The 12160-nt window shown below is 43.6% G+C and overlaps 1 long non-coding RNA gene across 1 annotated transcript; it reads left to right on the plus strand.

Annotated features, from left to right (window-relative positions):
* Nucleotides 1-10610: 10610 nt before the first annotated feature.
* On the plus strand, nt 10611-11824 carry LOC139547490 (uncharacterized). The gene is made up of 2 exons (XR_011669537.1): nt 10611-10953; nt 11514-11824. It is a non-coding gene; the product is annotated as an uncharacterized lncRNA (long non-coding RNA).
* The last annotated feature ends 336 nt before the right edge of the window (nt 11825-12160 follow it).

The raw sequence follows: 12160 nt of genomic DNA on the forward strand, positions 1-12160 counted from the left end.
AGGGCGGAGAGACATGTATCTTGTCAGTTTATCCATAATCTTTGGTGGGATACAGATTTGAGGAAAGAGAAGGAACACGAGACAGACAAAGGAGGTTCGATGACGTGAAAGCGTAAGAATGGCGCTGTTAAGATCAGAGATTCGTCTCCTGAGTTTACAACTTCGTTCAAGGTGTACATACCTACATCTCCTGATTTCAAACCAAGTAATACTACTTATAGTGTTTGTGACGCTCGCCGTTTGGTGAGACGTAGATCCGGTGGAAATGGCAAGACTGAGAATACCCTGTTTGTCTTGTTGAGCTTTGATACAGAGTTTCTTCCTGATAAGGTCAGGTAAGGTTATATTTGCTATTCTGTGAGGGCCTTTGTTTCGAACCCGCTTCGGTGCTTTAGGTGCTAAGGATTCGGACATGTTGCAGCAGTGTGTAGAAGGGAGATCCCACAATGTGAGAAATGTCCAGGAGGGCACAGTCAGAGGGAGTGTACAGTTGGGATAGAGAAAGCACTGTGTGTCACCTGTGGGGGTGCCCATGCAGCTGGGGATCTGAAGTGCCCTGTGAGAGAGACAGGTGGAGATTGCCAGAGTGTGATTGGGGAAGAACGTTTCCTATGCTGAGGAAGTGAAGAGAGTAGAGGATAGCCCAAGGGTGAGTGAGTCGACTGGGAGGCCCACAGTGAGTAGGCCTGAAGAGAGAGAGCCAGAGAGGATGAATTAGAGTAAAGTTGGATTTCTTGCTTTTATAGCCATTGTGATCCACTGCACGGCACTGATGGAGCGGAAATCACAGAAGTTAGATGTGGTAGTTGCAGAGGTAGAGAAATATTATGGTGTGAGAGATTTTAGTGCAGAAGATCTACAGGAGGTTTTGAGAAAAGGGGTTGTTGTAGGATCGTTTAGGGCCAAAGTAGTGGAATGGGGTGGTGGGTTTTTGGGGAAAGCGTATAGGTACAGGGTAAGATGGTGTGGCAATTAAGTTTTTCCCATTCCCCTTTGCCCTGTATTAATTTATTTATTTTTGTCACAATGTAGAATGCACATTCCGAACTGTAAAAGGCGGCAATATGCCAAAAGCATCTAGTCTTTCCCGGAAATTCACAAGAAGAAGAAGGCATTTCCACTCACCACCGAATATGGTGATGAGAGGATGCCCAGTGGCCGGCAGTGGGAGAAGATAGAGCGAGATGGATTTTGGCCGACATTCTGCTAATTTTCTCATCAATAAAACATTTGATCTCAATACAGTTTTTTGTTCCCAAAATTATAATCTGTTATGAACAGAGTGGACTACGTTTTGTAGATTTTACCCTTTGCGAAAGTAAAAAAAAAAAAAAGTGTTCTTTAGAAGGAGTGCAAGGGAGAATTGAGTTATTGCACATGCAGACTTCAAAGAGTAGGAGTTCCTTAACGGAAATATGCAAACACATGCTAGAACGCGCCAATAGGATTTTGCTAGTTCGTGCTTGGCTCTGCTCACCTCTTTGCTTGTTCTGCCCACTATGATTAATTTGCTCCCATTTGAAACAACCCAGTGGAAGCAACAGTTAATATTATACCTCAGTTTTCTATCTTGGGCTAATTATAAAAAATCTTTATTTTGATCCCAAATCATCCCCTGCTTAGTCCCCTACCCTCCCTCCCGGTCATGACTAGAAGGGATCCAGATTTTGTCAAATGAACGTCAAAAGTTTTTTTTTGTGGTTGCATTTTAGCTAACCCTAACCCTTTTCCTAACCTTAACATAATTATTCTAACCTACTATGTTAATTATCCTAACCTGCTGCATAAGTTCTCCTAACCTGCTACAAAATGTCAAATCTGATGTTAATATTACAAAAGCTTCTAGCCATGACCTATCCTCCCAAGCACTTGTGACAGACATTCCTACCTAAGCAATACGGTTGCTTACAATGTTCCCTCTCGTTTTTTTCAGCACTGAGCAAATTTCAGGTCTGCTGAGCATAAACTTGAACATTGTGAAAATTCTGTGCCAACTTCCAGCGTGCGTTTACTGTGAACAATAAGGCTGTACCCACTTTAAATTACAGTTTTAACAGTGGCCATGTAGGCTACTGTGGCTATCTGATCATAATGTAGGCCTACAGAGAGTGGCCTACCATCAAAAACAATGGAGAAAATGCATCCCATAACATTTTAACATGAAAATAGCTGTTCTAGCGGCCAATATGTGGTGTTCAATGTAGGTCTACTTTCCATGACACTTTTGAAAAAAAAACATGCAGGGCTTAACATTAACCTGTTTATCCACTTGTCCTTCAGACAAGAAGGTGACTGAAAATGTTGTTGTGTTGTTTGATGCAAGAAACCACTTTACAAAATAAAATGCATTATTATTCCTATATCATTATTACAGAGAATCAGACAAATTATGCTACCCCCTGCCTATTGGCTAATTAGCTTATTCAAGCCTGTCTCAAAATACAACCCTGCCCCTTTTAGACAAAAAAAAATATTTACCTGACTCACTTTTCAAAGAAGTTTTGTACTCTTGTAGGAAGCAATCACTCCCCTATTACAGATAATTCATAACTGGGCTAATAACTCACTAACTAGCAAACGATATGAACAAAATGTGCACGCTTGGCTACATGTAGCTCTCGCTTTGATCTCAAAACAAGTTTATCTACTCACCAACGCTCGTGCTGTAAACACAGTCCAGTTAAAAGTAAATGGCACAGATCCATATATGGCAATGGTCTATTTGCATATAAGCCTACTGCAGCTCTGATTGTTTATACAACACCGGTCTGTGTAAAGTACGGGCTGAGTAGTGCATGTCAATGCAATAGAATCCTACTCCAAAGTGTTCTGCCTACAACAAAATCTCTTACATAGTTTGTTTTGTTTCGGTATGTTGCATTGAAAGTGGCTAATATTGCACTGATTTGATCACAGTTGTCACAGTAAAGGGACACATTGATAGTGTTAACAGGGAAAACTCTAGAACAGTGGTCACCAACCTTTTCTGAGTCAAGATCACTTTGAGTCAAAATGCAAGCTGAGATCTACCACTCAGACTTAAAAAGCATAAGCCTATGCAACATTAACCAATTAAAAACAGTACTGTAGCAATGAGGTTTGTGCAGTAAGCTATAGGCCCAATACATTATCACTGCATATTGGCTTTGCTTGAATTGCCCTGCCAATGCATTGTTGTTCAGGACATTTTTGTAAATTATATTTCAACATTTGAGATAGGCTATATGATCACACCGATAGTAGATCTGTTGTTGTATTACTCATGATTTTTATTATATATTTCTTTATTTAACCTTTATTTAACTAGGCAAGTCAGTTAAAAACAAATTCTTATTTACAATGACCACTTACCAAAAGGCAAAGGCCTCCTGCGGGGACGAGGCCCTGGGATTAAAAATAAATACAATATAAATATAGGACAGAACACACATCACAAGAAGAGAGACAACACAACACTACATGAAGAGAGACCTAAGACAACAGCACAGCATGGTATCAACACAACATAACAACAACATGGTAGCAATACAACATTGTAGCAGCACAAAAATGGCGCCGACAGAGATGGTCGCCTCGCATCAGGTCCATTATAAAACTATGCAGTTATTAGTTTTTTTATGAATTATTTCTTACATTGTTAGCCCAGAAAATCTCAAGTGTTATTACATACAGCCGGAAAGAACTATTGGATATAAAAGCGATGTCAACTTACCATAATTACGACCAGGAATACGTCTTTCCCGAAGCGGATCCTTTGTTCGGAACTCCACCCTGGACATGCGATCTTATCCCAGAGGCCGACCCAAAACAATGCGGTCGCCGCAGGAGAGGCAGACGGAACGGCCTACTGGTCAGACTCAGAAGGCGAGCACACCATCCAACGCTTCCGAGCATATTACTAGCCAATGTCCAATCACTAGATAACAAGGTGGATGAAATTAGGGCACAAGTTGCCTTCCAGAGAGACATCAGAGATTGTAAAATTCTCTATTTCACGGAAACATGGCTCACTCGGTATATGTTGTCAGAGTCGGTACAGCCACCCGGTTTCTTCATGCATCTCCCCGACAGAAACAAACATCTCTCTGGTAAGAAGAAGGGTATACCTTATGATTAACGACTCATGGTATAATCACAACAATATACAGGAACTCAAGTCCTTTTGTTCACCTGACCTAAAATTCCTTAAAGTCAAATGCCGACCGCATTAAAGAGAATTCTCTTCGATTATAGTCACAGCCGTGTATATCCCCACACCCAAGCAGATCCCTAGTCGGCCCTGATAGAACTTCACTGGACTCTATGTAAACTGGAAACCATACATCCTGAGGCTGCATTTATTGTAGCTGGGGATTTTAACAAAGCTAACCTAAGAACAATAATTCCTCAATTCTATCAGCATATCGAATGCGCGACGCGAGCTGTTAGTATTCTGGATCATTGCTACTCGAACTTGCGCGATGCATACAAAGCCCTGCCCCGCACTGCATTCGGCAAGTCTGACCATGACTCCATTTTGTTGCTCCCAGCCTATAGACAGAAACTAAAATAGGAAACACCCGTGCTCAGGTCAATACAACGTTGGTCTGACCAATCGGATTCCACGCTTCAAGATTGCTTCGATCACGTGGACTGGGATATGTTCCGGATAGCCTCAGACAACAACAATGATGTATACACTGATTCGGTGAGCGAGTTAATTAGCAAGTGCATCGGAGATGTCGTACCCTCTGTGACTATTACAACCTTCCCTAACCAGAAACTGTGGATTGATGGCAGCATTCGCGCAAAACTGAAAGAGCGAAACACAGCTTTTAATCATGGCAAGACGACATGGCAAGGAAACATGACCGAATACAAACAGTGCAGCTATTTCCTCCGCAAGGCAATCAAACAAGCAAAGCGTCAGTATAGAGACAAAGTAGAGTCGCAATTCAACGGCTCAAACAAAAGACGTATGCGGCAGGGTCTACAGTCAATCACAGATTACAAAAAGAAAACCAGCCCCGTCGCGGACATCGACGTCTTGCTCCCAGACAAATTAAACAACTTCTTTGCTCACTTTGAGGAAAATACTGTCACGCGGGACTAGGCGGGTGAGGAAGGAATCAGACGCAGAGAGTTCCACAGGGAAAAAAGGTGCACTTTAATACGGCACACAAAACACCACAAGCCCAAACACAGGGCGCGGTTAAATAAATTGGACCACCCAAAACACAGGGTGCAGGTCCAGAACATAAACACCTCTACCTTAACAACACACGTAACACAAAACAATCCCGCACAAAACAAGGGCGGGGACACATACTATAAATAAGGACGCTCATCAAACACATACAACAGGACACAGGTGAAACTAATAAGACACAACCAACAGACAAAGAAAAAGGGATCGGTGGCGGCTAGTAGGCCGGTGACGACGACTGCCGAGCACCGCCCGAACAGGCAGGGGAGCCAACTTCGGCGGAAGTCGTGACAAATACAGTGCCACTGACATGGCCCGCTACCTTAGCCTGTGGGCTCTCCTTCTCCATGACCAACGTCAGTAAAACATTTAAACGTGTTAACCCTCGTAAGGCTGCCGGCCCAGATGGCATCCCTAGCCGCGTCCTCAAAGCATGCGTAGATCAGCTGGCTGGTGTGTTTACGGACATATTCAACCAATCCCTATCCCAGTGTGTTGTCCCCACATGCTTCAAGATGGCCACCATTGTTCCTGTTCCCAAGAAAGCTAAGGTAACTGAACTAAATGACTATCGCCCCATTGCACTCACTTCTGTCGTCATGAAGTTCTTTGAGAGACTAGTCAAGGATCATATCACCTCCACCCTACCTGATACCCTAGACCCACTCCAATTTGCTTACCGCCCCAATAAGTCCACTGACGATGCAATCGCCATCACACTGCACACTGCCCTATCCCATCTGGACAAGAGCAATACCAATGTAAGAATGTTGTTCATTGACTACAGCTCAGCATTTAACACCATAGTACCTTCCAAACTCGTCATTAAGCTCGAGACCCTGGGTCTTGACCCCGCACTGTGCAACTGGGTCCTGGACTTTCTGACGGGCCGCCCTCAGGTGGTGAAGGTAAGAAACAACATCTCCACCCCGCTGATCCTCAACACTGGGGCCCCACAAGGGTGCGTTCTCAGCCCTCTCCTGTACTCCCTCTTCACCCATGACTGCGTGGCCATGCACGCTTCCAACTCAATCATCAAGTTTGCAGACGACACTACAGTGGTAGGCCTGATTACCAACAACGACGAGATGGCCTACAGGGAGGAGGTGAGGGCCCTCGGAGTGTGGTGTCAGGAAAATAACCTCTCACTCAACGTCAACAAAACAAAGGAGATGATCGTGGACTTCAGGAAACAGCAGAGGGAGCACCCCCCCATCCACATCGACGGGACAGTGGTGGAGAAGGTGGAAAGTTTTAAGTTCCTCAGCATACACATCACGGACATACTGAAATGGTACACCCACACAGACAGCGTTGTGAAGAAGGCGAAGCAGCGCCTCTTCAACGTCAGGAGGCTGAAGAAATTTGGCTTGTCATCTAAAACACTCATAAACTTTTACAGATGCACAATCGAGAGCATCCTGTCAGACTGTATCACCGCCTGGTACAGCAATTTCACTGCCCTCAACCACAAGGCTCTCCAGAGGGTAGTGCGGTCTGCACAATGCATCACCGGGGGCAAACTACCTGCCCTCTGTCACGTTCTGACCTTAGTTCCTTTGTTATGTCTTTATTTTAGTTTGGTCAGGGCGTGAGTTGGGGTGGGCATTCTATGTTGTTTTTTCTATGTTTTGTTCTATTGTCCTTTTCTATGTGTTTGGCCTAGTATGGTTCTCAATCAGAGGCAGGTGTCAGTCGTTGTTTCTGATTGGGAGCCATATTTAGGTAGCCTGTTTTTCATTGTGTTTTGTGGGTGATTATTTTCTGTGCAGTGGAGTTCACCTTACAGAACTGTTGCGTTGCGTTCTCCTTTGTTATTTTGTTTAGTGTTCTATGTTTAATAAATAGAATGATGAACACTTACCACGCTGCGCTTTGGTCCTCACCTCATTCCAACGACGAGCGTTACACCCTCCAGGACATTTACAGCACACGATGTCACAGGAAGGTCAAAAAGAGCATCAAGGACAACAACCACCCGAGCTGCTGCCTGTTCACCCCGCTATTATCCAGAAGGTGAGGTCAGTACAGGTGTATCAAAGCTGGGACCGAGAGACTGAAAAACAGCTTCTATCTCAAGGCCATCAGACTGTTAAACAGCAATCACTAACATAGAGAGGCTGCTGCCAACATACACACGCAAATCTCTGGCCACTTAAATAAATGGACTTGGAGCATGGAGCATTGGTGGCAAATCTGATGGCCGAATGGTAAAGAACATCTAGCCACTTGAGAGCACCCTTACCTGTCGATCTATAAATGATGTCTCCGTAATCTAGCATGGTAGGATGGTCATCTGAATCAGGGTTAGTTTGGCAGCTGGGGTGAAAGAGGAGTGATTACGATAGAGGAAACCAAGTCTAGATTTAACTTTAGCCTGCAGCTTGGATATGTGCTGAGAGAAGGACAGTGTACTGTCTAGCCATACTCCCAAGTACTTGTATGAGGTGACTACCTCAAGGTCTAAACCCTCAGAAGTATTATTAACACCTGTGGGAAGAGGGGCATTCTTCTTACCAAATCACAATACCTTTGTTTTGGAGGTGTTCAGAACACGGTTAAGGGTAGAGAAAGCTTGTTGGACACTAAGAAAGCTTTGTTGTAGAGCATTTAACAGAAAATCTGGGGAGGGGCCAGCTGAGTATAAGACTGTATCATCTGCATATAAATGGATGAGAGAGCTTCCTACTGCCTGAGCTATGTTGTTGATGTAAATTGAGAAGAGCGTGGGGCCTAGGATCGAGCCTTGGGGTACTCCTTTGGTGACAGGCAGTGGCTGAGACAGCAGATGTTCTGACTTTATACACTGCACTCTTTGAGAGAGGTAGTTAGCAAACCAGGCCAAAGACCCCTCAGAGACCCCAATAATCCTTAGCCGGCCCACAAGAATGGAATGGTCTACTGTATCAAAAGCTTTGACCAAGTCAATAAAAATAGCAGCACAATATTCCTTAGAATCAAGGGCAATGGTGGACCTCGAATTGAGGACCTTGAAGGTTGCAGTGACACATCCATAACCTGAACAGAAACCAGATTGCATAGTCGAGATAATACTCTAGACATCAAGAAAGCCAGTCAGTTGATTATTGACAAGCTTTTCCAACACTTTTGATAAACAGGGCAAAATAGAAATAGGCCTATAACAGTTAGGATCAGCTTGATCTCCCCCTTTGAATAAAGGACGAACTGTAGCTGCCTTCCAAGCAATGGGAACCTCCCAAGAAAGGAAAGACAGGTTAAAAAGGTTGGAGATAAGCTTGGCGATGATAGGGGCAGCAACCTTAAAGAAGAAAGGGTCTCAACTATCTGACCCAGATGTTTTTTGGGGGTCAAGTTTAAGGTGCTCCTTTAGCACCTTGGACTCAGTGACTGCCTGCGGGGAGAAACTTTGTAGCGGGGCAGGGGAAAAAGAGGGAGAAGCATCGGGGATAGTTGCATTAGAAGGGGTGGGAGATTAGGAAATGTTGGATGGGCAAGGAGGCATGGCTGAGTCAAATAGGAATCCTGACTTAATGAAGTGGTGATTAAAGAGCTCAGCCATGTGCTTCTTGTCAGTAACAATCACATCATCAACATTACGGGACATGGGCAGCTGAGAGGAGGAGAGTTTATTCTCCAGGTCTTTAACCATTTTCCAGAACTTCTTGGGGTTAGACCCACAGAGAGAGAACTACTCCTTAAAGTAACTAACTTTGGGCTTCCAGATAGCCTGAGTGCACTTATTTCTCATTTGCCTAAACAATAGCCAGTTTAGGTCACCTAGCAGGACAAATTCAGACTTAGTGTAAGGTGCCAGGGGAGAGCTTAGGCCAGGTAGGGTACAGGCCGGTGCTGATGGAGGACAATAGCACCCAGCAACAGTCAACAAAGAGCTATTTGAAAGTTTAATGCTTAAAACCAGCAAATCAAATTGTTTGGGGACAGACTTGGTGGAGACAACGAGCACTGAAAGTGATCCTTGTTAAAGATTGCCACTCCCCCACCTTTGGAAGATCTGTCTTGCCAAAAAAGATGAAGCACAGTTGAGTGAGCATACATTTAAATAATTTGCTTTTTATTTTATTGGGCTGATGATGATGCCTGCATCTGATGTCCAGTCTCAGCGGAGGGAGAGAGCAGCAGACTGTGGGTCCGCCTCTCAACATCCCTCTGCTCTCACTACCAAAAAGGGACATCGTCTTCCAGATGATGTCAAAACTCGAATTGCACCCCATTATTTCTGTCTCGTGTTGTTAACGTTACTCCTATGAACAGAGAAAGTGAAATATTCCTCGATATTAAAAAAGATCCAAGTCGCTAATAATAACAACAACGCAAGCCTATAGATACACTTTCCTACTCATTTATTACTTCTGCAGTACTTGTTATGGCGCTGAGTGAAAATAGGAATACAAAGTGTTGCGTAAACATGAACTCACATGAACTCAAACATGAACTCACTCATGTTGACAGCCTCTCCCTAGTCATGGTTTTGAACAATATCAATTTTTCTGTAGCTTTCTTTTATGCCTGCTACATTACTGAAAACACGGTCATCTGAGCCCGCTGATAGCCCGCGGAAACCAACAGTGCGCTTAATTTGCTCTCTGGGCCCACCGGGAATGCAGAGTTTGTACCTCAGTCTATACTCTAGACATATGCAATGATTTAAAATGGTAACAGTTCGCATACCCGGCGCGCAGGGCAGCTGAATCAAGTGTATCTACCACCAACACCCGAGACACAAAAAAGGAACACAAGGCTTTTTTTTCTCCTTAATTTCGAAATTGTCTCATCGCTGCAACTCCCGGACGGGCTCAGGAGAGGTGAAGGTGGAGTCATTATCGTTAAGTTTTTTACAGAAATGTTTGGCGATCGACTAGGAATGCCTTGGAGATTGACCAGTCGATCACCGGTTAGGGACCACTGCTCTAGACAGTTGAGTGAAATTCAATCTCGTGTTTCTCTCTATGGGCTAATATTTCTGCGTGGCAGTCCCGTGCGAGCTGCGCCGCAGTCTCGGGCACGCAGCAGTTCAGAGGGAACGTCGGTTGGTTGTCCTATCCACCAGTGGCGGATTTAGGTACGGGCGACATTGGCAGCCGTTCAGGACAGCATCTTGCTGGGGGCGGCGGCACAAAAAAACAGCATTTTATTTAACTAGGCAAGTCAGTTAAGAACAAATTCTTATTTACAATGACGGCCTAGGAACAGTTGGTTAACTGCCTTGTTCAGGGGCGGAATGACAGAGTTTTACCTTGTCAGCTCAGGAATTTGATCTAGCAACCTTTTGTGAGCTAGGCAGGCTACTGCCTGGGAAGGTCTCCCACTCAGAAGTACGAGATGGGGGAGGGGGGCGGGTGTAGGTTGACCTCAGTTCTCCCCACTGGAAGCCTGAGGTAGGGGGAGCGGGGGAATCTATCAAATAGCGCACCTCTAACTTTGTACAGCACTAATGCAATTTAAAAAATCAATCACACTACGAAATGATACCAAATAAACCACAATTCCTTCATAATACTGTGAATATGTCTGTTTCACAGACATATTGTTGCATTTTTGTTCTGGTTTGTGCAAGATCGTTAATAATAATATCAAAGCAGTCTGCACACCACCCAACGTGAATTGATTTAGTCTTGACTCTTGTTTGACAGTATTGGGGGATGGGTAATGTATTGATGCTCGAGTGCCAAATCAACACAAACAGATAAGAAAAGGTCTAAGGCATCAGGTGCCCAGTTTGGGAAAAAGAGGAAAGAAGAAGAGGAGAAACGGGCAAAAGATAAAAGGTATGCAGCTATGTCATCTCTTTATTAGTATAATATTATGCATGTAATGAAATAGGCTAGTATAACACTTATGTTTGTTAGCCTATGTTGCTATGTTGCCTGGTATGCTATTACACATAGTGCGGCAATATTCCGTTTTCTGTCCAACTAGCTTAGATAACATTGGATATAATTTCACACAGTTTCATCATGATAGTAGCCTGCAGCAAAACGATTACAACCTAACTAGCACATTATTGATTTGGTTAACTTTCATTGAGGTGACATCATAAAGGTTTTCTGTGATTGAATTGACTAGGTCCTGAGCTCAGTAAGGGGAATTTCCAATGCTGTAGGCTAACTTAAAATATGTCTATATTATTCTAATATTTTGCATCTTTTGGGATATATTGAGTTTTTTGGGGTGTCTTATGTCTAGAATTAGCCAAGGAGGTTAAATAGTTCATTTGGTTCCTATTCTGAATGTTTGATAAATTGTGCATAATGACATGTATATTTAATTGTGCAACAAATGTATTTAGGGTGTCAGACTCATATACTGTATTTCAATGCAAATTCAGGGGCACTTCTGAAATATTTTGGAGCACCCTCTGGCACCAGCCAGAATGAGGAGCCATTACCTCCTCAGCCACACAGGCCTCTTCAGAAATTATCTCGGAGCCTCAGGATCAGGAGCCATCCACCTCCTCAGTCACACAGGTGTCTTCACAAATGTTGTCTGAGCCTGAGGATGAAGACCCATTTGCTTCCACTTCTCCCCAGCAGGATTCTTCAGGTGTGTGTGTGCTCACGCGCACGTGTGTGGGTACACGCACATGTGTTTATGTGTGCATCCCTGCATAACATAAACAAAATAAATGATTTCCCTTTTGTAAAGTTTTAAGTTTCCATATTGTAGGTAACAATGATGATTTTATTATTACTGGGTATGTATAATGTACTTTCTACTCCAGACATTTAACCTGACACCCAAAAGTACTCCTTACATTTTGAATGCTTAGCAGGACAAGAAAATGATCCAATTCACGCTCTTATCAAGACAACACATGTTCATCCCTTCTGCCTCTGATCTGACGAACTCACTAAACACAAATGCATCTGTTGTTTATTATGTCTGAGTGTTGGAGTGTGCCCCTGGCTATGCATACATAAAAAAAAAAGAAAAAAAAAGTGCCATCTGCTTTTCTTAAAAGAAGGTATTTAAAAG

Source organism: Salvelinus alpinus, chromosome 1 (genome assembly GCF_045679555.1).
Source record: "Salvelinus alpinus chromosome 1, SLU_Salpinus.1, whole genome shotgun sequence".
NCBI classification, from domain to species: domain Eukaryota; kingdom Metazoa; phylum Chordata; class Actinopteri; order Salmoniformes; family Salmonidae; genus Salvelinus; species Salvelinus alpinus.